The 26,710-nt window shown below is 44.0% G+C and overlaps 1 protein-coding gene across 2 annotated transcripts in view; it reads left to right on the top strand.

Moving 5' to 3' along the window:
- Nucleotides 1-26,710, top strand: part of LOC149161921 (autophagy-like protein) — a 290,688-nt gene that overhangs the window by 120,702 nt on the left and 143,276 nt on the right. The window lies entirely within an intron of this gene.

Genomic DNA, 26,710 nt, shown 5'->3' with positions numbered 1-26,710 from the left:
TTCAATATACTTTTTATTAGTTTTTTATAAATATATTTTATATAGACATGGATAAATGTTGTCCATATTGGTACTGAGCAGAGCAGGATTTATGCAGTCAAGTCCAGCTGCGATTGGTAAAGACATTATGATACATGCAGATGCACCATAATATTGGCAGTGATACAGATGGGCTTTACAGATAACACTGATGTTATGGTATTTCCATGCGCGAGACAAGCCCTCATGCATGTGTACAGCATGTAGTCAACGTCTAGACATTGGGAGGCTTCTAGGCTTCAATAAATGCTATTTAACCTTCTACCATTTTATATATTTTGATATCAAGATGTGACTCTTATGGAAGATCTCTTCCATGTGGCATCATGGCAAAAGCTTGATCCATTGACCTGTGGTTATCTTTGTCCAAACTATGGTTGGTACAAACATTGAACCTGTAGTGTTTTTTGTTAATTTTTCTTGAAGGATGGTTCTATGCTGCAACTATTACTTCAACAATTTCCAATAACATCCAAATTACAATTTCCACTTCTTCAATTAATGAATAGCAATAGTAGATAGAACAATTATACAATATGCACAATGAAAGACAGCCAAGAGACAATATTTGGTCAATGACCAGGGAAAAACTCGACAAGGGGGAAAACCCTTTGCAATTCTTCTTCTATTAGATTGTCTTCAAATGTTCAACAAAGAGAGTACATCATGCAAGAGTCAAAGTCAAGCTTTGACCAGCCAATATCCAATATCCAATCAAATCAATATGCCAAGCAATTTATCCAAAACAGAGACGAGAGAGAGAGTCAACAAAAGTCAACTCTGGTGCAAATCTGTCCAAGTAAACAGCAGTAAAATGTCGCAATGTTTGCCCCAACCAGTCAACAAAATAGTCCTCCAAGAACTGGGTCAAAGATCAATGAGTTCGGCCTTCTTTGCTGGTCAACCAGAAGTCAAAACAGTCCAAATCTGAGTGGTCTAACTTGGTCAAAACAAAGATGTAGCCTGCGGTCAAAGTGCCCAGACTTTCTCGATTTTTGTGCAAACAGTGCGGCCTGCCCAATCAGAAATATGCCCAAAAGCTCAAACCAAAATTCACCCCAGAAAGTCAAAGTCAATGCTGGTCAACGCTGGTGAAAGTTGCAGTCAGCGTCAGATTTCGGCCACCTGTTATTTTCGTCCACTTTCTCCTTCACATGTGTGAGAGAAGCCCTGCAATTTCAGTAGGTTGAATCCAAGAAGAGAGAGATGATGTGTGAGGATTGATGTGATGCCAAATGAAGGAGAATTCAACTTGTGTTTATATGTGTTGGAGGGCTGGTCATTTTGCTTTTAGGCTGACCTGAACAATTTTGCCAATGTGGGTTTTCCATCAAAATATATTTTTCTTTGTCCAAATTGAGTGCTTCAAAAGTCAATTTTGGTCCTCTCGGAAAGAAGAATTTAATGCAATGGTTGGAGTTTGTCATTGAGCTTCCAAATTAACATTTTTTGGCTGGTAGCTAAACACAGCCAAGAATGCAACAGGAAAAAAGAACTAAGAAGAAATACTACAGAGAACAAGAAAACTAGAGAACAAAATGAAAGTGAACTACTACAGAAAAAGAAGAAACTAGAGATTAAAGTGATAAATAGAAGGATAAAATGAAATGTTCTACAAGGGTTACAGGTGGAACATTACAAGTTTGAGGATAGCTTTGATATTGATATTATTCAACAAAGCTTGTAGCAATTCAAATTAGTAATGAAAAATAAGTGTGCGGAGATAAATCTGAATACTATACACAACTGATAACTTTTGAAGTAATAAAATAGAAGATTTGATTTTGTATGATTGAACTGAATGTTTTCCATGTAACATGTTGATTTGGGGTAGCATCGGATGTGCTCTAAGCCTCAAATTTTGCAGAGAGGCTTGGGCACATGCATTCCAAAGAACCTAGAAACCGTTTTGGGAAATTCTACCCAGAGACGATTATATTAAAATAATTAATATTTTTAATGGAGTTCCTGAGTCTAAACTTAGGAAAATTAAAATATTAATGGGTATTAATTTAATTGTGGGTGAATCTTCTAGATAAAGACGAAGTTCAAGTCAAAATGATATGACCCTTTGATTAGGAGTTAATCTACGCCGTTAGCTGTACAACAGGAAGATATAAGAAGGGGCTTGAGGGTCATTTGGAAAATACACTGAGAGATTAAGAGATCGAATTTTTGAATTGAGAGGTTCTCAAGAGGAAATTCTGATCGAAGAGATCCTTTGCAATAGAGGGGCAAGGACAGTGATCTAGCGGAAGATTTCCAGATCCTTTGCAGTAGAGGGGCAGGGACAGTGATCTGGAGGAAGATTTCTAGATCCAGAGAGGCAGTGGCAAGACCCTGAGTTATTCCCAATGCAGGAACTTGCAAGTGCAGGAACGCTGTGTGCAGGAACGCGGAGTGTTGGAACGCGAGTGCAAGAACGCGCGAGTGCAGGAACCTGCAAGTGCAAGAACATGCGAGTGCATGAACTCGCAAGTGTAGGAACGTGCAAGTGCAGGAACACGAGTGCCGGGGTTGCTTAGGGAATATCTCTGCCAAATTTTCTTGCTGTTTGGATTGCCAGTTGGCATCCATAGGTGTACTTAGATTTCACTGTCGCTTAATAATAATAAACCCTCAGAACTGCTGCACTGGTTTTCTCGCATTGGGTTTTTCTGGGGATAATTGTCCAAAAATAATGGTGTCCTATGTGTTTGTATTTTCTTGCTCAGTTTCTATGTTTTAGAATCATATTTAATTTGGTGTAGGCTGCTTTATTAATTTACTTCGTTGTTTCAAGAAGAAATCTGAAATAAGTTTGTATTGTAATTTATGATCTAGGTGAAGTAGATTCAGTTGGTTGCAATAAGATTCCTGAGATTGTTAGATCTAGGAATTTTCACATGGGATTAGAGCTAATGATGTGAAACAGGAAGAGCAGATCTAGCACTGAAGCGAAGGCCAACTTGCTGCAACAAGCAACAGTTTGAATCCCCTGAGGGATTGCACATTTCTAGCTAGGAGGGCTATATAGAGCTGACAGAGAGGTAAGACTATCGGATCGAGAATTTGCCAAGGCAGAGGGAACCACGCTGAGCATCAGCGCAGAGCTAGAGGGACACAGTTTTCTGCAAGCTAAGTGTTGGGCAAAAATCCGTCAGAAGAAGGAAGCAAATCGCATAGTGAGGGAATACTTCCTCAGTGATTTCTTGCCGAGGAAATCAATATTTCTCATTTGTTGAGCAGCAAAGGAGTAGCAGACTTACCAGCTCCATCAGGGAGTGCGTAAGCTAGCATAGAAGCTACACGTTAAGGAGAAAGAGGGAGCTGTTCGACAATTTTCGGAGGATATGGCAACAATTGGTTTGAGGGATTAGAACAGGTTGGACAAAGCTTCCAACTACATCATCTGTAAGGCTAGAATGTCCTTCCTTCTAGATGAGCACACCCTCAAGACGTATGTCGATAGTGTGGTAGTTGTCCCTGCGGATGCAGATCTGCTGAAGAAGTATAGAGTTGAAATGGCAAAGGTCAAGAGGATGATCCTAGATGGAGTCAAGGATCACGTGGTGTGCCACGTTGCTAGCAGAGCAACTGCTAAGGAGATGTGGGATGCTTTGCCCACGCTATATCAGGGATCTTCCAAGCAGCGAAAGATGTACTTGGGGCAGAATGTAATGTTCCCAATTTTTGTGAGTGAAAAATTCACCAAGGAGTTTTGCCAATTTTTGGTGATATTAAATAAAAAGGACAAAATATTATTTTGCGGGAGAAAAGTGGAAATTATTATTTTAACGAAGAATGGCGACAAAGTAATATTTTATTAGTGGAAGGTGGGGACCACCAAGGGAGAGGACTAACAATTATAAATAGAGCTTGGAGGCCTCCATTTGGTATCTTTGACATTTGCAAACAAACACTCATCTGTACGCTTTGTTGTTTAGCAAGTCTACCGGCTATTTAGCCACGAGTCTCTCACGTGGGAGATTCAACCTCTACTTTGGGGGACCATCCGTGCCTGCCCTAGAGAGGCTGTTCTACAGGAGTTCCGGGGAAGCAACACACATCAGTAACCAATGCAGAGAGGGGAGTGTGTATTTCTGGGCAACTAGGAATCACGCAGAGGGAGTTTGAGACTAGCAGGGATCTCATTGCTTGTCGGGAGGTCAGGGAGTTGAGGTAGCAGCATTGGGCAGGCATTTTCGCTGGAGCTTTTAGCTAGCTGAGCCAACATACCAACAATTCACATTTCTAGGCAGAGGGACAGCGTAGAGGCCACTCAACAGAATTTCGTGGTGTTTGGGAGCAACTGATCTGGGCCAAGAGTTCATCTGGGAAGTTAGGAGTTGGATAGCAGGGGTGAACCCAACATTTTGGAGGAGTTTGCAGAGGGATTTGCAAGCAGTTTCCAGCAGGTCGAATTTGGCAGCCATAGCTGGGGTGAGGCTCCAAGGGGGTCGAAAAACAAAAGTCAAAACTAGCCAAATTCCCTTTTGGGTTTTTCTGGGTTTTGGCCAAGGAGTCTGGGGTTAAAAGCATATAAATTTATGGGCGGTTTTAGTGTAGTTTCCAACCATTCGAAATTTAGTAGTGCAGTGGTTTTCTAGGCAACGCCATAGTTGCACGAAGCGCCCCCCCCCCGGTTCCAAGCCCCGAAGCGCGTCCCGTACGGAAGCGCCTAGGAAGCTTGGCCGGAAGCGCGCTTCCGAAATTTTTAGACGCTTCCTGGAAATTTGGAAGCGTTGGCGCTTCCGAAGCGCCGAAGCGCGCTTCGTACGGCGCTTCCCAGACGCTTCCCAGGCGCTTCCCAGACGCTTCCCAGACGCTTCCAGGACGCTTCCAGAAAAGCTTCCAGAAAAGCTTCTGGAAAAGCATTTAGAAAATCGTTTTTTTTTTTCAATTTTTTTTTAAATTTTAGGTGAGTTTGCTTGTTGGGGGTGGGTCCACCTTGGGTTAGGGTGACAAATGAAAGCAAAAAAAAATATAAATATAGCAGATGCTCCCTCATGGTAATGTTAAATTCTTAAAGTAAAAGTGACATTCTCCTTTATTTTTCATTTTCATCCTTTTACTTAAATTTTTAACATTACCATGAAATGACTCAGAATGTTTGAGAGTGGTTCCAGCCTCATTGGACTTCATATGGAGAAAATAAAATTTCATATCCTATTCAAAATTCAGTAGACTTAACAGTTTTCAGGTATTCAGGATCAATGGGATTGTGGCATTTCATTAGATTATATCAAGTATGAAGGTATGCGATTAGCATTTAATCAAGAGCACCAAGCCCTATATGTACCCTGGTGTTGGTGGTGTTAATTGTTGAACTCCTTTGTCACGCGGCACACCCTTAGCAAAAAATTACCTTTCAATCAAGTCAAAATCATCGATCAAACATGTTAAGCTTTTTCTACCATATTTTAAGTCTTGAATTAGGTAGTTTGATCAAAATTGGGCAATGTTGACTAATATCCCTAGACAATCGAGGTAGAGGCAAAGGCTAGACAAGAGGAGAAGAATCTAGATTCTAGATCATTAATGTACAATGGATGTTATATCTATCTTGATTTATGCAAAAATATGCATGTTTTCATGTCTTCTACAATTAATTTGGTATTTGGAATGTTTGTTTTGAGTATAAATGCAAAAAAATAAAAATATATATATATATATATATATATATATATATATATATATAGCAGACGCTTCCGCGGACGCTTCGCTTCCTAGATTTTTGGAAAATGACGCTTCCACGCTTCCGCTTCGCTCCCGCTTCGTGCAACATTGGGCAACGCACTACAGATTGGTGCAAAAGTTGGGCAACCTTCAACTCAGCCATTTTCCTACCTGGGTTTGGTCCTGCTTGTCCATTGAGACAAGCCCAGGTGCACCATTCCACTATCTATTGTATTTGGCTTGCAGAAATATAATAAAATGGCTCAAAAGTTCTTCATTTGCAGTTTTTCTGTGGGTGCTTGATGAATATTTCGTTTTTGTATTTTGTTGCATAGAATATTTGCTGTTATCACTTGTATTTCCTATTTAGGATCATTACAGTGGTATCAGAGCATGATCTTGGCCAATTGTGGAGTAGCCAACAAGATCATGGAAGATTTGGGCATGTATGCATTGTGATGGGTGAACTATAAACAAACCCATGGCTCAAGGGAGAGTGAGTATCATTGAGGGAAAAATGACCCTCACCCACTTTGATGGTTCAGCTAGGAGTTCTGTCAGAAAATGGGTACAAGAATTGGACACATATTTCCGGCTAAACCCCATGAGGGAGGCAGACGCTATTAGACATGCCACTTTGCACTTGGATGGAGATGCTATGGAATGGTGGTACCAAGGGTTGATCCCTTTGGGTCATGTACGTATCACATCCTACAAAGAGTTCACACAAAGGTTCGTGGAGAGATTTGACCAAAAGGACACCAGACTCCCTCATAGGGAGTGGATAGGACGAGGAAAGCTAGAGGATGAAACTGAGAGGCATTTCTATTGGTGGAGACTGGGCTTTAGATGTTAGAAGCTTGAGGAGGAGGTTGAGCAGGAGGACTCGCAGGATGGTGAGGGGCACATCGATATACCTGGTGTGGCGCAGGAGTCACCATTGTTGGAAGCCTCTTTGTTTGCTCCAGCCGACGCCTTGGCTGAGAGAGTAGAGCATACACTTGGAGGGCCATCTATTGATGAGATGCCAACGATTGATGAGGTACCCAATGCTATGACCCAGTTTCTAGATGATGGCCACCCACAACAGGTTGATGAGGTGCCTGGAGGCATACTTGTCATTGAGGAGGTACCAAAAGAGACGGAGGGGTCTAGAGTGGTGACCAAGTTTACAAAGGATAACCGCCCTCCACAGTTTCATCAGTTTCGGGCTAGCCTTCTAGCATTGAGAAAGAAGGCCACGACAATGCGAGAGGCCATTCTACAACAAAATGAGGAGTTGGAGGGCATGAGAGCGGTTTGTGCTGAGTCAATGACCAAACTGACTCGCGTTGGGGAACGGTTGGGTTCCCTAATGGTTTAGTTGGAGTGCACATTGGAGCGATGGGGCAACCCTACTCAGACATTACAGGCCGGTAGCACTAGCAGGTTACCACTACACATTGGAGAGGGAGAGGCAAAGTCACCTCAACATATTTTATGTGTTGACCAGGATGGTGAGATTAGGCGACATGAGTTGCGCAAGGGGCATCCTTGGCAAGATGGAGGGTTAGTTCCATGTTTGATAGTTTATGCTCTTGATCCTTCCCTTGGGGTTGGACAGCGAGAGATATTGAGTTGGTATTTGGTGAAGCTGGCTAGGAGGTTAGATGCATCCGTGGCCACAGCTCAGTGGAGGCTGTCGATTACCAAAGGGGTTCGAGGGCTAGATTGTTGTTGGGATCCACGTGGGATTCTCCATCACATTGTGGAGTTAGTAGGTCATGGTAGCAGCGACGTGATGGACTCGGTGGTTGGGTGCACACACCTTTTCATATCCCCTTCAGAGTTCTTGACAACACTAGTGATATGATGGATTGGCAGAGGAGCAGGCAGATTTCATGAGTTGTCATGGCATATTGATTGTGCATGGAGTCACAGGCTGATTAGCCTACTCTGGCAGGAGCTGGTAGGAGGAGGTGGCATCGGTAGACCACCGGACAGGGCATTACATGGAGATGGTGCTCTCTCATTGGTATATTGGACACTGGAGCTACTGAGGATAGACACAATAGTGTCATTCCCATTGGCATGTGAGGAGTCAGACCGCTCAAGTCTTTCAGGGAAGATGGGGAGATGTAGCCCACATCATGGAGGGATTACTAGTAGAGTGGTGGATGCGTTGGCACATGCAGAATGGCATATGATACAGGGTGGTACGACAGTAGGCAATGGTACCTAGGGGTGCACAAGGATATGCTGCAGAGTCCAGTCTTATGTAGAGGCCTGTGACCTGATGCATATAGACCCAATTTTAGAACCTAGCATCCAATGTTGTATAGAGGTATGCAATGATGGATAGTGGCTTGCAGAGGAGCATGGAGATGCGTATTTGCTTGATGTAGCATGTTGGTTTGCATTGAGCGACTCACATTGCATCGAGTACATGTGGGGAGAGCCAGATACAGTGACAGAGGCAAGATATGAGATGGTACAATAGTAGCACGGGATAGCCATTGGTGTACAATGATAGGCTGCAGGGTACAGTGCCATGTCGAGGACCACAGGGATACTCGGTGGGATGTAGGGGCATATGGTGCTGCACAATGAGGTCTTAGAGGGTTTCCTCCAAGGAGACTTATGGGCATAGATACCGGGCATACCTTTGGGTGTACTTCACCCATGATCGATGGGAATGCAGATGAGCGATACTCGATGGTATCCATGGGGACTGACATGCCTGTACCTCTTATCGATCACTTATAGGCACAGACGATTTCGCTGTTGTCCTTTGACACTCTAGGCGCGAGCAGCTGGGGACAGGGAGCTCACCTGAGATATTGGGATGACACTCAACGCACTAGGGGAGAGATGTTAAGTTATGGTATGTTCTATGCTTATAACAGTTTACTTCTTTTTTCTTATTATATTCCACAGATTAGCAATCACATGTACATAAAGTAAAGTGCAGATAGAACATTAAACGATCGACAGAAAACAAGCCAAGACAAGAGACACAAGATGTGGCGGCTAGCCAGGGACAAACCCCACAATGTGTGGGGAAACACTTTGATCAAATCTTTTTTTATCTTCAATAATTCAGCAGAGAGAAATAGTACAATAAATCTGATTCATATCAGCAGTAGCAAACCCTAGATCAGTAGCATCAGCGTTTGCGACTTCATCATCAAACTAGGGTAGACGATATCTCACAAACCGACCGTCAGATCAGCTTGATTCCACCACCAAAAGTTGCGGCTTTCAGAGGAGGTTCAGATGAACCTACAACGCAGTTCAGATGAGGAGATCTTCTAGTCCACGCAGGTCAATCTTTACTTCTGCAGTTGTAGCTTCAGTTTCAGCAACTTCCGACTTCAAACTAGGGCAGTCGATATCTTGCAAATCGTCCGTCGGATTGACTTGATTCCACCACCAAAAGTTGCGACATTCATAGGAGGTTCATATGAACCTACAACGCAGTTCAAATGAGGAGATCTTCTAGTCCACGCAGGTCAAACTTTACTTCTGCAATTGCAGCTTCAGTTTTGGCAGCTTCTGGCTTTAAACTAGGGCAATCGATATCTTGCAAACCGTCCGTCAGATTGACTTCATTCCACCACCAAAAGTTGCGGCTTTCAGAGGAGGTTCAGATGAACCTACAACACAGTTCAGATGAGGAGATCTTCTAGTCCACGCAGGTCAAACTTTACTTCTGCAGTTGCAGCTTCAGTTTCGGCACCTTCCGGCTTCAAACTAGGGCAATCGATATCTTGCAAACCGTCTGTCGGATTGACTTCATTCCACCACCAAAAGTTGCGGCTTTCAGAGGAGGTTTAGATGAACCTACAACACAGTTCAGATGATGAGATCTTCTAGTCCACGCAGGTCAATCTTTACTTCTGCAGTTGCAGCTTCAGTTTCAGCAGCTTCTAGCTTCACATGTGTGAGGGAGAGACCCTTTTCTGCGCAGTAGAGAAGAGACTCTTTTCTGCGCAGTAGAGAGAGAGAGATGCGATGAGATAAGTGAGTCCAATGAGGAAAGTCCTATTGTATTTATACACAATGTTGGTGTTTGAATAGATGCGACTATTGGGCTTCTGAGCCTACATGAGTTGTAGGTCGGCTTGATAATAATTCCATAATCAAAATAAATTCATATCTCCATGAATACTTATCGGAATCAGATGATCTTTATATCAATCTTACACCTCTCGACGAGAGGAATCTAATAAAAATATTATCAGCCATGAATAAGATGACCCACATGAAGTTTTGCCCTAGTTGCCAATTTTAACACTACCTCTCAACTAGGGAGAACTTCATCTATAATCTGTCTGACGGTCACTACTATTCATCCATCAAATGCACTGCCCTGTACAACCTGACCCTTGCCCTGCTCTACTCTATTCTGCCTGTTCTGCTTTGTCTTGTTCTGCCTTTTACTGATCTGTACGGCTCTGCTTTGTTATGCGCTGCCCTGCTTTTGTCCGAATTATGAAGAAGAATAAATGATCGAGGATGTATCGTACTGACTCAAATTCAGTCTCAGAGTATGTACCACTAGTCCCAGACCAGTCTCAACCAACCCGAAGTCAGCGTCAGTGAGCACAACTCCACTGGTCCCAAACCAGTATCATCCTCCACTGACTCGAAGTCATTGTCAGAGTGCGTACCACTGGTCCCAGACTAGTCTCAATCGACCCGAAGTCAGCTTCATAGTAAATACCACTCCTACCACTGGTCCCAGACCAGTATCGCAGTCTCAGAGAGTGTACCACTAGTCCCAGACCAGTCTCAACTGACCCGAAGTCAACGTCATAGTATGTACCACTCTCATTGGTCCTAGACCAGTACTGCACTGACACGAAGTCAGTCTCAGAGTATGTACCATTGGTTCCAGACCAGTCTCAACCGACCCGAAGTGAGCGTCATAGTATGGTACAACTCCTACCACTGGTCCCAGACTAGTATCATTGATCCCAGATCAATGAAGGTCATTCTAGCGTAGGGAGTGCGGTAGATACAACGATGCGTCCATCGGTACTACTATGGTCCCTAACTTCATTTCCTTGCTCATTAATCAGATGAGAGGTACTTCCCATGAGTCCCAGACTGCATGGGTAGGATGCCTCGACAGGAGAACTAATCAATCCTGTCCTCACAAGAGAACATATCAATCCTGCTACAATCGCCATGGAGAACACATCAATCCAAGCCTCACAGGAGAACACATCAATCTTGCTACAATCGCCATGGAGAACACATCAATCCAGGCCTCACAGGAGAACTAATCATCCTGCTACACAGGAGAGTGAATCATCCTGTTCCACAAGAGAGCGAATCATCTTGTCCCACAAGAGAGCGAATCATCTTGTTCCAGTGCGCACCACCAAGGGAGGGTGAGTCACCCTGTGGTCGTATGTTGCTCCAGTAAGAACCACAAGCCCTTAGAGCTCCCAGAGCTCAATGTATGCAACATGCAGGACCCTTGTACAAGGGTTTCTTGACGACTCGAAGTCGTTTGGGAAAATCACAGATTAAATCTTTCCTTGGGGCTTTGACAAGGTGTATCGACCTGTACATCATCTTAATGCGATGGAGCCTCCTTGCTCATAGACTTACCATATCCTAGATGATGTCTATCTGCTAGAGCAATCGACGAATACGAGATTCCTCAATAATCGAATCCCACCTCTGGTTCTTACAGAGAATCACAGTGGTATGTGTTCAAACAACTCACTGAAGAGCTTCCCCAACCAGGCAGCTTCATACGAGATCATACTCGTAGATATGTATCTGGTCTCGGTGGTGCTTATGGCAACCGACTTTTGCTTCTTGCTCATCCATTATATTGAAGCAGAATCCAAAGAGAAACAACACTAAAAAGTGCTCCAGTGATCCTCCACACTACCTGCCTAATCAACATTCGAATAATCATGCAGTTTCATATTTTTGGCAATGTATCTCAATCCATGAGAGATTGTGTCCTGAAGACATCTCAGAAGATTCTTGGCACCAATCTAGTGAGGCTCAACCAAATATGAGCTCACAATGCTAACTGCAAAACATATGTTCGGACGGAGGTTCACCAAGAACATCAATGCGAATGAGTTTTTGAAACTCATAGGCATTTCCCAAATCTGGTCCGACATCACTACCATATAACTTCTAAAAGTTAAGATCCTTGAGGTAGTCACAGGCTTGCAGTCCATCATACCAAATATTTTCAGAATCTTCACCACATATTTTCCTTGAGATAGGAAAATTTCCCTTGGCTTCTGCCACACTTCAAGTCCTAGGAAATAGTGCATTGGTCCTAGGTCCTTCATTTCAAATTCAGAAGCCAACTCCCTCTTACATTTGTGAATGAGAGGGTCTGCACCTGTTAGAAAGAGGTCATCCACATACAACACCAGTATGAGAGGCTTGTCTTCTTCAACCCTAAGGTAAAGGTTAGGATCGGCTTCACTCCTAGTGAATCCCAGCTTCATTAAGTAGCTATCGGTCCTTTCATACCATGCTTAGGGTGCTTGCTTTAGCCCATAGAGAGCCTTCTTCAACCTACATACATGAGATTTTCAATCCTAAATCTCAAATCCTTTGGGTTGCTCCACATAGACTTCTTCTTTGATCGAACCGTGCAAGAACATGGTCTTGACATCCATCTGATGTAGGTTCCATCCTTGTGAAGCCACAAGGGCTATGATCAAGTGGATGGTCGTATGTCTGACAACAGGTGCAAATATCACATCATAGTCTATACCTTCTTTCTCGGAGAAACCACGAGCAACAAAACGAGCCTTATGCTATTTCGTACTTCCATCTGCTGCAGCTTTATCTTGTAAAGCCATTTTGAAGTAACAACTTTCTGGGGTCTGAGAACTACTTCCTAGACATCATTCTCCATAATGGTCATAGCATCCTTCCATACTTGATGCTTGATGGCATCTTGAGAATGATGAAGGCTCATTTTGTATGATTGTGCTCATACTAGTCAGGTATCCCTGATACCTGTTGGGTTTCTTACTTTCACAGAAGGTTTCTCGGGGTGTAGCATGTCTTTCAGTATCATCAAGTATCCCCCTAAGCCATGAAGGCCTCTTCCTGGAAGAGGAAGGCTCAGGTGGATAAATAGGATCCATCGGTTCTTCCACATCAGGCATTGTTACATCATCATAGAGTCTAGAGATAGCTTCCACAATCGTACAGTGCCACACCATTCTGCTCTGGAGTATGTGGTGTAGTAGTCTCCCTCTTAATGCCAGCCTCAGATATGCCTGAGTGAACCAACTGTAATATATCGGAGGTCTTGCTTTGGCTTGAGGGGAATGGTCCCCTTTTGAGCTTTCCTTCGACACATCCTGGACATACACCACCTTTCTCTACTCGGAATTTGATCAGCCCTGTCACCATTTGTCTTACACTGGGTAGAGCTTTATAATGAAGGTGGGCAAACCTCCGATGCCAAAGTTCGGACTGAAGAGATGTGTCATAAGATATGACACCTAGCGAACTTCCATCGACCTGATATAATGAATCAACACGAAACCCAAGAGTAAAGGCATCTTTAACATTATTTTTCCATATACGTACCTTGCCATCGCTGAAGGTTACCTTGTAGCCTTTGTCTTCCATTGCCGAGATGGACACCAGGTTCTTTTTGAGGTCAGGTGCATTTAATACATGTTGGAATTTCTAGCCTTCTTGAATGGTTGTCCTCTTCCTTGATTCCCAGCTCTCCTCTTACCTTTGCTATTGAATTTGTCATTCCTTTGATTGCCATTAGAGGGATTTTGATCATTGTCCCGGTGTGAGTCTTTTCTATCAGGGCACTCCCTTGCATAGTGACCTACTTTATTGCAGATGTAACATCGTCCTTTTCTTCCATCCTTAGGTCCAGCCTTTCCCTTTGATTTAGTCCCAGCATTATTTATTTTCTTAGCATGAGAAGAAAAGGCAGTAGGAGGACCTTCAGGCATGGGCATTTCTTGCTCTTCTAGCCTTGTTTCTTCTTGAATGCATCTAGCCATTAATTCCTCAAAACCAGGAATTACATTATTGTTCAGAAGAGTAGTCCTGAACATGTACCATTAAGATGGTAATCCTCCAAGAGTTGTGAGTGCCATTTCTCTGTCAGTAATAGTCTCCCCAATAGATAGGAGATCGTTCTTGATCTCGGTGATTCTTAAGAAGTATGCTTGCATACTCTCATCTTTACCCTTCTTGATTTCCCTCAGCTTATTTCTAAGAAACAAAACTTGATTTGCATCATTAACTTTAAATAAACTCACCAGTCTATCGTAGATTTCCTTGGAGGTGTTCAGGTCAGAGATGTAGGCCACCAAGTGCTTGTCGATAGAGTCCCGGATGATCTTCTTTGTTTTGACTTCTCCATTTTTCCATTTGTTCCAGGCAACAGCGGATGCATTTGATGGAGGCTCAACAATATTGCCTCTTACATGGTCCAACACTCCTTGATCTTCTAGGGTTAGATCGATAGATATCTTCCATCCGTGATAGTCAGCTTTCTCATGGAGCTTGTCTTCGGCAAGAAAGAGTGTTGAGGACCCCATCGTTCTTTTAGGATAGCCTTGCCAATCTTCTCTTCGGTGATTGCTCTTTCTCTTGCTCGGGCTTTGTCTTCACCTCAGCTCTGATTCCATGTTAAGTTATGGTATGTTCTATGCTTATAACAGTTTACTTCTTTTTCTTATTATATTCCATAGATTAGCAATCACATGTACATAAAGTAAAGTGCAGATAGAACATTAAACGATCGACAGAAAACAAGCCAAGACAAGAGACACAAGATGTGGCGGCTAGCTAGGGACAAACCCCACAATGTGTGGGGAAACCCTTTGATTAAATCTTCTTTTATCTTCAATAATTCAACAGAGAGAAATAGTACAATAAATCTGATTCATATCAGCAGTAGCAAACCCTAGATCAGCAGCATCAACATTAGCGGCTTCATCATCAAAATAGGGCAGACGATATCTCACAAACCGACCATCGGATCGGCTTGATTCCACCACCAAAAGTTGCGGCTTTCAAAGGAGGTTCAGTTGAACCTACAACGCAGTTCAGATGAGGAGATCTTCTAGTCCATGCAGGTCAATCTTTACTTCTGCAGTTGCAGCGTCAGTTTCAGCAACTTTCAGCTTCAAACTAGGGCAGTCGATATCTTGCAAACCGTCCATCGGATTGACTTGATTCCACCACCAAAAGTTGCGGCTTTCAGAGGAGGTTGATATGAACCTACAACGCAGTTCAGATGAGGAGATATTCTAGTCCACGCAGGTCAAACTTTACTTCTGCAGTTCCAGCTATAGTTTCGGCAGCTTCCAGCTTCAAACTAGGGCAGTCGATGTCTTGCAAACCGTCCGTCGGATTGACTTCATTCCACCACCAAAAGTTGCAGCTTTCAGAGGAGGTTCAGATGCACCTACAACACAGTTCAGATGAGGAGATCTTCTAGTCCACGTAGGTCAAACTTTACTTCTGCAGTTGTAGCTTCAGTTTCAGCAGCTTCCGGCTTCAAACTAGGGCAGTCGATATCTTGCAAATCGTTCGTCGGATTGACTTCATTCCACCACCAAAAGTTGCGGCTTTCAGAGGAGGTTCAGATGAACCTACAACACTGTTCAGATGAGGAGATCTTCTAGTCCACGCAGGTCAATCGTTACTTCTGCAGTTGCAGCTCCAGTTTCAGCAGCTTACGACTTCACATGTGAGGGAGAGACCCTTTTTTGCGCAGTAGAGAAGAGACTCTTTTCTGCGCAGTAGAGAGAGAGAGAGATGTGATGAGATGAGTGAGTCCAAATGAGGAAAAGTCTTCCTGTATTTATACACAATGTTGGTGTTTGAATAGATGTGACTGTTGGGCTTCTGACTCCTGAGCCTACAAGAGTTATAGGTCGGCTTGATAATAATTTCATAATCAAAATAAATTCATATCTCCATGAATCCTTATCGGAATCGGATGATCTTTATATCAATCCTACACCTCTCGATGGGAGGAATCTAATAAAAATATTATCAGCCATGAATAAGATGACCTACATGAAGTTTTGCCCTAGTTGCCAATTTTAACAAGAGACTTCTCAGTGGCGGCATTGGGTTGGTGCATGAGTTGACAACCACAGGTTGGGGAATGAGGTGATCATCTGCAGGGGTGGCATATCGTTCATCAGTGAGCCTACGCTTGGGGAGCAGGTCACGAGGGAGACATGTGTCACTCTTTCCATAGGGCATGTCAAGACCATGCATGAGTAGAGGATACCGTGTACGATTGAGGCAACTTTCTAGTATGTGTCTGACCTCCAGACATTGTATTGGCACATTATCGAGAGGGCGGATGGCAAACTCAGTGGTGATGGTTGGCAGGAGCAGGATGGGTCCACATACACTGAGTTGATTGTGAGTATCGGATACCCATCTATTGGTTGCCTTCAGGGGGTAGTTATTTGGCACATGTGGCTTCCAACAGTCATCGGTACTACGCAGTGGCAGGCACAGGGCAATTTAGCATGCATCAGATTAGTTCATGATATATGGGGCCTATATGTCGGTTTCATGCAGGGATTAGGGATGAGGAACAGACAGATTCCAACAATTGTTAGAGCTATGCCGCAGTAGGTCTGGCTATGGGATCTAGGGATTGAGTTGATTGATAGGACACTCCATTATATGATGAGTAGGTTCATGGGAGAGAGTGATCTAGTTCACCTTGGGTGTGACACATGGGAGATTGTTGAAACCTCCATTGTATGGCGAGGTAGATTTATCTTGTTGCTGCTCAGGATTGAGATTGACAGTGGATGGGTAGACATTGACATCATGGAGATACCTGGGCAGGATAAGCTTGGCCTTCACAAATATCCCACCATCAGGTTTTGGGAGGGGAGGATACAATCTGAGTATACGATGTGAAGCTTGTCATAGTCTGAGTGGCGCAGCGTCAGCATGGTGGCACCCTTCTGAGACTAGCATGGGTTCCTGGTACAACAGGATTTGGCGGTTCATTTACCCTAAGGGGTGAGCTGCTTTCTATCGGGGGAGATCATTCAGATATTCCATTAGAATTTGGTGATTCGCTGTTGACATGGGGATCATCACTAGTATGAGGATGTTCAACAACGAGGAGTGGTTCAATGGCACATTTGGGACCCTGGAATTGGCTAGGCCAACGTTTGGTGCAACAAGACATTTCTTGAGGACAAGCAATTTTTGGCAGGGAGGATTGTAATGTTCCCAATTTTTGTGAGTGAAAAATTCACTAAGGAGTTTTGCCAATTTTTGGTGATATTAAATAAAAAGGAGAAAATATAATTTTGTGGGAGAAAAGTGGAAATTATTATTTTAATGAAGAATGACGACAAAGTAATATTTTATTAGAGGAAGGTGTGGACCACCAAGGGAGAGGACTAGCAATTATAAATAGAGCTTGGAGGCCTCCATTTGGTATCTTTGACATTTGCAAACAAACACTCATCTGTACGCTTTGCTGTTTATCAAGTTTATCGGATGTTTAGCCACGAGTCTCTCACGCGGGAGATTCAACCTCTACTTTGGGGGACCATCCATGCTTGCGCTAGGGAGGTTGTTCTACAGGAGTTTTCAGGAGTTCCGTGGCAGCAACGCACATCAGTAACCAACGCAGAGAGGGGAGTGTGTATTTCTGGGCAGCCAGGAATCACGCAAAGGGAGTTTGAGACCAACAGGGATCTCATTTCTTGTTGGGAGGTCAGGGAGCTGAGGTAGCAGCCTTGGGCAGGCATTTTCGCTGGAGCTTTCAGTGAGGTGAGCCAGCATACCAACAATTCGCATTTCTGGGCAGAGGGACAACGTAGAGGCCACTCAACAAAATTTCGTGGTGTTTGGGAGTAGTTGATCTGGGCCAAGAGTTCATCCAGGAAGTTAGGAGTTGGATAGCAGGGGTGAACCCAACATTTTGGAGGAGTTTGCAGAGGGATTTGCAGGCAGTTTCCAACAGGTTGAATTTGGTAGCCATAGTTGGGGTGAGGCTCCAAGGGGGTCGAAAAACAGAAGTCAAAACTAGCCAAATTCCCTTCTGGGTTTTTCTGGGTTTTGGCCAAGGAGTCCGGGGTTAAAAGCATATAAATTTCTGGGCGGTTTTAGTGCACTTTCCAGCCATTCGAAATTCAGTAGTGCAGTAGTTTTTTAGGCAGCGCAGTGCAGATTGGTGCAACAGTTGGGCAGCCTTTAACTCAGCCATTTTCCTACCTAGGTTTGGTCCTGCTTGTCCATTGAGACAAGCCTAGGTGCACCATTCCACTATCTATTGTATTTGGCTTGCAAAAATATAATAAAATGGCTCAGAAGTTCTTCATTTGCAGTTTTTTTGTGGGTGCTTGATGAATATTTTGTTTTTGTATTTTGCTGCATAGAATATTTGTTGTTATCGCTTGTATTTCCTATTTAGGATTATTACACAGAAGCTGAGATCTGCTCAGATGCAGAAGGGAGAACGTGTGGATCCATTCCTCACGAAGTTGAAGGAGACCCGGGATGAGTTTTCGGCTGTGGGGCATACACCTCAGGATTCAGAGTTAGTGAGACTGGACCTAAATTCTGTCTCAGATGAGTGGCAAGTCTTTGTCCAAAGTATCTTGGGCAGAGCAGCATTGCCTAATTGGGATGAGATGTGGGCAGCTTTAAAACAAGAAGAGCTGAGGAGAGACCTGGTCAAGGTCAAACTTGACAGAAGCAACAACAACAGTGGGTCGAAGCCCAAAGTAGAGGAGGAGGATAATGTAGCCCTTGCATCGAAGGGGCAACAGGGGCAATAGAGACAAAAGAAGGACGTCTCCAAGGTGAAGTGTTTCAGATGTGGCGAGATGGGCCACTATGCATCCCAGTGTCCTTTGAAGAAAAAGGACAAGGATGAGAAGCACGATCCTAAGGTTGTAGCCGCAAAGATCGAACAGGAGGAGGAGTTCGCCATGAGAACCAAGATACCTCCAGGAGGGAGGTGGGCTGATATAGAAATGTAGTTCGATAGAGCTGTAGATGGGCTGGATCCTTGAGGATCCCACCACTTGGATCATCAACTTGCTACGACAACCCATGATCAATAGTAGCGAGATGGGGTATTGGAGCGACAAATGCAGTGGTTAGCAACGCTAGAACTTGAGCAGCGCAGAGCAGAGAGGCAGTAGTGCATGGAGGCACAGTGCAGAGCTTCAACAACGTAGTGGCTTCAGAAGACAGCGTGGGACTAGCAGCAGTTAGGCTTTCAGCACGAGGTGTATCCACAGGATACTTATCCAGTTTTGGGTGTTTTCAGTTGCTTCTCTCAACAACTGAGTTGCAGTACGGATGCAATGTTAGCAATGGCAGTGCTAGTAGCATAGCAAATGCAACATTTGAGAGGGAGTTGTAGTACAGATGTAGCATTGGCAGTGGCAGTGTCAAAGGCAGCAGTACAGTAGCAACAACAGCGCAATAGTTGGTGGACAACATGTCAGACATTAGCAGCGCAGAGGACGATGCTTCAGAATTAGAGCAGTATGCAGTAACAACACATTGCTAGAGCACATTCCTCGCTAAGAGGGAGTGTTGATTTGGGGTAGCATCGGATGTGCTCTAAGCCTCAAATTTTGCAGGGAGGCTTGGGCACATGCATTCCAAAGAACCCATAAACCGTTTTGGGAAATTCCACCCAGAGATGATTATATTAAAATAATTAATATTTTTAATGGAGTTCCTAAGTCTAAACTTAGGAAAATTAAAATATTAATGGGTATTAATCTAATTGTGGGTGAATCTTCTAGATAAAGACGGAGATCAAGTCAAAATGATCTGAGCCTTTGATTAGGAGTTAATCTAGGCCGTTGGTTGTCCAATAGGAAGATATAAGAAGGGGCTTGAGGGTCATTTGGAAAATACACTGAGAGATCAAGAGATCGAATTTTTGAAGTGAGAAGTTCTCAGGAGGAAATTCTGATCGAAGAGATCCTTTGCAGTAGAGGGGTAGGGACAGTGATCTGGAGGAAGATTTCTAGATCCGGAGAGGCAATAGCAAGAGGTTGAGTTATTCCCAGTGCAGGAACTCGCAAGTGCAGGAACGCGAAGTGCAGGAACGCGGAGTGCAAGAATGCGCAAGTGCAGGAACGCAAAGTGTAAGAATGTCAGTGCAGGAACGCAAAGCGTAGGAACGTGAGTGCACGCGCGAGTGCAGGAATTTGCGAGTGCAAGAACGCGCGAGTACAGGAACTCGCAAGTGCAGGAACACGCAAGTGCAGGAACGCGCGCGTACAGGAACTCGCAAGTGTAGGAACACACAAGTGCAGGAACGCGAGTGCAGGCAACACGAATGCCGAGGTTGCTTAGGGAATATCTCTGCCAGATTTTCTTGTTGTTTGGATTGCCAGTTGGGGATCCATAGATGTACTTAGATTTCGTTGTTGCTTAATGTTGGAATTTTTAAGTCTAACTGTTAGAAATCCTTCCTGTACTTTCTGATTTATTTCTTCCTACTTATTCTGTTAATTAACAAGTTATTTACCACGTAAATACTGAAAATAAATACAAGTACAGTCTCAACACATACAGATCATCAACGGAAGGAAAAACAAGCACACAAGTGACACCATTATTTTTGGACTAATGTTCCTGGAAAAACCCAATGCGGGAAACCGGTGCAACTATCTGAGGGTTTTATTATTAGGCAGTTTCATAATACAATCAGGGTGCCAGAAAAGGCTCACCCAATAGAGAATGCCCTCAATAGTAGTATCTCTCTGTTAGAGACAGATATCAGCCCCAATCTGCCCCACGAAATCTCCCAGCATTAGCCTCTAGGGTCTGCGTGAGCCTCTTAGGCCATGCGTCAGCTCAACATTAGCCTCTCTGGCCCAGCGTCAGCCTCTTGGGGCTCTGCGTTAGCCTCTGTGTCTCCCGCGCTGGCCCTCCTCAGGTTCTGCGCAGCTCCTGGCTGCCTCTGCGTGGCCTCTGGCTGCTTCTGCGTGGCCTCTAGTTGGCTCTGCGTCAACCCTCTCCCGGCTTCTGTGCTGATGCTCCCGGTACTATCTCTGCCTCTCTGCTACTGCATTCACTGCCCCTCAGCTGCAACTCTGATCACTCCTTTGATTTCCTCAGCAAGCCCTGCCCTAGAAAATCGAATTCTTGATCAACTCGGTGTGTTCTCCAAGTGACCCTCAAGCCTCCTCTTATACTTTTCTCGTTGACAATTCAACGGTCGAGATTAAGTCCCTAATCAACGGCTAAGATTAGATCTGGCTTGATCCATGACTTTTGGACCATTCTAACTCAGTTTTATATTAATTCACATTAATATTTTATTTTCCCTAAGTTTAGACCTAGCGACGTCATTAAAAATATTAATTATTTTAATATCTCCCAAACTGGTTAGATTCTGCCCAAACCATTTCTGGGTATTGGAGATCTCATGTGCTTTAGCCTCTCCACCAATTTTCGTGGCTAGAGCACATTCGATGCTACCCCAAATCAACACTCCCTCTTAGCGAGGATTGTGCTCTAGTAATACTCCTCACTGAGCATCACCTTAATCATCCGACATCGGTCCCTGTGCTGATGTTAGCCCTGCTGTCCAACATCCTCTACACTGCTGCACCATGTACTGCTACCCATGGCGCTGTCATTACCATTGCTGCATCTATATGACAACTCTGTTTGCATCCATGCTGCTGCCCGTGGCCCTGCCACTGCCACTGCTGCATCTGCACTGCAACCCTTCTCATCATGCTGCATCGTGCTCCCCATAGCACTGCCACTACTAACTACTGCAATGTAACTCAGTTACTGAGAAGTAAGTAACCGATCTCCCAACTCTGACATCCTCGTTAGGCTGGAAACACTCTCGATTCTGAAGCTCCCTCTGTCACTGGCAAGTGCTCCCTCTCTGACCTTTGCGCTGCTGCAACAACTCTGTGCATCTCGCACTGCTGCCTCACGCTGTCTTGGGAGTCCTGCACTATAGCTCCCTCTGTCGCTCCATTTGCATCCGTCTCTACTGACATCCGCCAGTCCTGCTACTCCTCTTCGGGGCTCTCGTAGTAAGGTATAATCCAAGAGGTTGGGTACCTCGAGGATCCTGCCCCTCATTGCCTATAATCCGTCTAACTACAGTGCGATGTCTCCCCACTTTCTCTCAAGTGGCGCATGAGCACTCATGGCACAGTCATCGTCTGTCTCCACTTCTTTCTCTGCCCTTGCTGGCGCAACCTTGGTCTCAGAAGCCTCTCCCTCACTCTTCTTCCTCGGACACTGACTCGCATAGTGACCTAGTTCCCCATAGTGGAAGCTTTTGACCTTGGAGAGGTCCTTCTGCTTCCGTTTCTCCTACTTTCCCTCAAATGCTAGGGCAACATCCACCTCTTCCTTCTTGATTCTGAGCCCCTTGCCACTGCTTCCCGCCTTGGTTAGCCTTTTGATCTCTTCTTGACGAAGAACCGCCCACAGTTCTTCCCAATCTGGAAGGGTCGACCTGCCCAGTATGCTTTGGACAAATACCTCCCGATCCTTTGAGACTGCGTTCAATGCGGTCCTCACCAACATCTCCTCATCTGGTATGGCCCCTATGGACGTCAGCTAATCCGGATCTCCTTCAATCGACCGAGGAAGGTGTCTATTTGTTCTCCCTTCTGCATCTAGTATGACCACAACTGATTTTCTACTAGCATCTTCCTCTGCACGGAAGTATGTTGATACAATTTCATCAGGGCCTCCCACATCGCATTTGCTGTGTCCTTTTCGGTAATATGTGGTACTACATGGTCCTTGACCCCGTCAAGGATGATGCTCTTGGCCCTCGCCATTGCCTCCTCGTACTTTTCATTCTCAGCCGGGTCAACTGGGATCGCTATCGTGTTTAAGGCGAAGTGCTTGAGACGATTCCTGTCTAGAACGAACAAGATCCTGGCCTTCCAGACTACGAAGTTTGAGGCTCCGTCTAGTCTGTCCTGATCTCTTACCCCATTTACTGCCATTTCGCTGCTCCTCTTTCGACTCTTTCGAGTCTCTCGGCTTCGCTCCTGGAAGTTCTCGGTGTGATGCCCTCTGAGCCTCGATTTCCCTCCTGGAAACTCCACTGCCAATGTCGAGCTGCCACCACTCCGATCGTTAGTGCAGCTGCACCACTGATTTGGGTTTCTTGGCTAGAAATCCTCGGCAAAAATTCCCTCCTCCTTGGTCCTGCCCTGTTAGGCACTGTTTGGACCATAATACCCCACTAGCTTCACTCCGCAACTTACCCACAACCTCCTATTCCCCAACAAACTGAAGGTTAGAGCCTTTAGGCTCTGCGCAATCCCGACGCCAGCAAAATCTGCACCTTCTGGCCATGGGCGTCAATCCTTCCTGACTGTGAAAGATGATTGGGCAATGCGTAGGTCAGGTTTGCTCCTCTCTGCCACTGCGCCGATCCTCTTCCTGGCTCGAATTGATTATGCAGGCACTATGTCACTCCTTCCTTGCTGCTTTTCCGCTAGGGACAACTTCTGTCACTCGAGACAACTGTTTCTGCTACTGTTGCTCTGCTCGGCTGATGCCCTTAGTTATCTTGTGATCTGCAACCACCCTCTGATACCATGTTGGAATTTCTAAGTCTAACTGTGAGAAATCCTTCCTGTACTTTATGATTTATTTCTTCCTACTTGTTTTGTTAATTAACAAGTTATTTACCATGTAAATACTGAAAATAAATACAAGTACAGTGTCAACACATACAGATCATCAACTGAAGGAAAAATAAGCACACAAGTGACACCGTTATTTTTGGACTAATGTCCCCGGAAAAACCCAATGCGGGAAAACCGGTGCAACTATTTGAGGGTTTTATTATTAAGCAGTTTCAGAATACAATTTGGGTGCCATAAATGGCTCACTCAACAGAGAATGCCCTCAGCAGTAGTACCTCTTAGTCGGAGACAGATATAAGCCCCAATCTGCCCCACGAAATCTCCTAGTGTCAGCCTCTAGGGTCTACCTCAGCCTCTTTGGCCTTGCGTCAGCCTCTCTGGCCTAGCGTCAGCCTCTCAGGGCTCTACATCAACCTCTGGAGCCTCTGTATCTCCCACACTGGCCCTCCTCAGGCTCTGTGTAGCTCCTAGCTGCCTCTACATGGCCTCTGGCTACTTTTGCGTGGCCTCTAGCTGGCTCTGAAATAAGTTTGTAATGTAATTTATGATCTAGGTGAAGTAGATTCAGTTGGTTGCAGTAGGATTCCTGAGATTGTTAGATCTAGGAATTTTCACATAACATATGATTGATAATAATAATAATTGAAAAGATCCAAGTTATGGAGCCATTGTTGTTTGAGAAAGACACCACATTGCTCTTTAAGGAAAATGCCACAAATCTTTCAATTTGCTTCTTTAGGAAGAGCAACTGCAAGGAAACGTGGAGTAAATTAAAAGGTAAGACACAGATAGCTTGAAGTGGTAGTCTGCTATGGAAGGGAATATTGTGGTTGTATAAAAAGCTTCCATCATTACCATCAATTGCAAATTAAAGACCAACATAGTGTGAAATTTAGAATGTGGAATCTGCTGCATGTATTTTAAACTTATTCAGCTGAAGAAACCTATGTTGCATTGGATGATAAATGAAGCCAATATGGATGATGAAGTGGATTAGGATTAATGAATGTTGAAATAAAAATATTTGATCCTCGAACTATAAGGAAAATATAGGAGAGCAAGGAAAGATTAATACTGTTGAATTTTCTAAGTTTACTTAATTTGGAAACCCTTCATGCACTTTTTTCTGATTTATTCCTATCTACTTGTTAATTTTTCATTAACAAGTTATTTACAAAGTAGATATTGAAAATAAACACCAGTGCATGCTCAACATATTACAGATGAGCAGAGCAACTAAAAGAAACAAGAACAAACACACCACATGACACCATTATTTTTGGACCAATGTCCCCGGAAAAACCCAATGCGGGAAAACCGGTGCAGCTATCTAAGGGTTTTCTTATTAAGCAATATCAGAGTACAATCTGGGTGCCGTAACTAGCCTACGCAACAGAGAATTTCCTTAGAAGCTATACCTCAGTTTGAGAGAAATCTCTTGGTTGAAACCCCGGAAAACCCTTGCGGCAGCTCCTCAGCACAAAACTGCTCCTGCAACCCCAGTGTCTGCCCAATCTGGACTGTGTCAGCCCCTCTCTGGCTCACGCTGGCCCTGCGTCAACCCCAGGAGGCCCTGCATTAGCTCTGGGAGCCTCTGCATCAGCTACGCTGGGCTGTTTGGTGCTCTGCGCAGCACTTGGATGCCTCTGCGTGGCCCTGTGTGAGCCCTTGCTGGCTCTGCGTCACCCTTCTTGGCTGCTGCACTGCTCTCTTGGCACAATCTTTGCCTTCTCTGTTCCTCTGTACTCAATGCCCCTCAACTGCTCTCCTGATCACTAATTCTATCTCTCTTAGCAAACTCTGCTATAGAGAATAGAATGATTGATCATCTGGTGTGATCTCCAAGTGACCCTCAAGCCTCCTCTTATACTTTTCCTATTGACGATTCAACGACCGAGATTAAGTCCCTAATCAACGACCAAGATTAGATCTGGCTTGATCCGTGTCTTTTTGGCCACTCTAACACATATTCCTATTAATACACATTAATATTTTATTTTCCCTAAGTTTAAACTTAGGGACTCCATTAAAAATGTTAATTATTTTAATATCTCCTAATCTGTTTAGAATTTGCCCAAACCCTTTTTGGGTATTGGAGATCTCATGTTCCCCAACCTTTCCACCAAATTTCGTGGCTAGAGCACATCTGATGCTACCCCAAATCAACAGATACCTTGGCTTCACGAATTAAAAAGTTCTATCATCTGCCCATTAGCCCACATTTAAGATGGAAAATATGGGAATCTTTGATGGAGTTTTTAACAAAAATAATTAACAAAAATAAAGGAAGCCAACAATAAAAGAGAAGCTTTCCTTCTAATGGTTGCAAAAAGCTTGCTTCTGAATTCTGAAAACTTGAAGCAAATTTTCAAAGAAGAGATGCTATTTTTAGAAATCATGAGGTAGAGGATCTACAATGAATTCCCCTATTCTAATAAGATGAACAATTCTGAAATATAACATCTTGTTTATAAACACATAAGACTTCAAAAGGATGTGCAATAGATAATATGCTCTCGAGATTACAAATGATTGCAATTCACTTGAGTGAGATGATTGAAAATGAGGTGATTGGTGTATACTTATATTTATTGCTTAGTGTTTAGGATTCTAGCTCTGAAAGAGGGATTAGTTCAGCTTTAGAACAAAATACAATAAAAGTGTAATAATGGGTGAAACAACCTCGAACTACCCACAAGTCGACCCTTTAAGGGCCTCAACAACCCACGTAGCGTGCTAGCACATGGGCAAGTGAAGATTAGCCAAAATCTCTCAACACCACCCCTAAGCTAAACAAAAGGCCACAATGATGACATTACATTGAAAAATTCTTCGGAAAGATCACCAACCCCTCCTACTCTCTCCCCCCCACCAATAATGTTGAGCTAGGGTCATAGAAGTTGTATTGCCCATATGGAAAGCCTTCACTATAAATATTGGGATCGATCATGTGAAAAAGAGTCTTAGACAAGGAAGCCTCATATTTGTTAGGCAAAGGAGGGTTAACTTCACAAGGTTGACCCCAACTGCTAAGAAGGTTGAGAAAAGAAGCTAGCAACATGGGCAAGAGTAGCAATAACCCACATGGGTAACAATGGCAGTAATGAAGCTATAGGATCATGATCATCATCATAGAAGGAGTTATCACTGAATTGGATGGTATTGGAAGTAGAGGAATCACCATCTTCACATTTGGAGGGTCTTTGCTGCACATTTGGAGAGAGGTTATCAGTAAGCTACTCATTGGAAGAACCCTCATCACTAGACTACTCATTAGAAGAATGATCATCCCTAGGCTGTGTTACTTACCACCAGTGGGTGACCCCTAAAGGAGAATATTTTCTTCTAGATTTGTCTTCAGCCGACATCTAGCAACCCTTTGTAGCCAC

This window comes from Pinus tabuliformis, chromosome 5_2, assembly GCF_031772625.1.
Source record: "Pinus tabuliformis cultivar Carrire ecotype Pingquan chromosome 5_2, CPIR1, whole genome shotgun sequence".
Taxonomy (NCBI): Eukaryota; Viridiplantae; Streptophyta; class Pinopsida; order Pinales; family Pinaceae; genus Pinus; species Pinus tabuliformis.
Note: the sequence above shows the minus strand (reverse complement) of the source record. Positions and strands in the feature narration are given on the sequence as shown.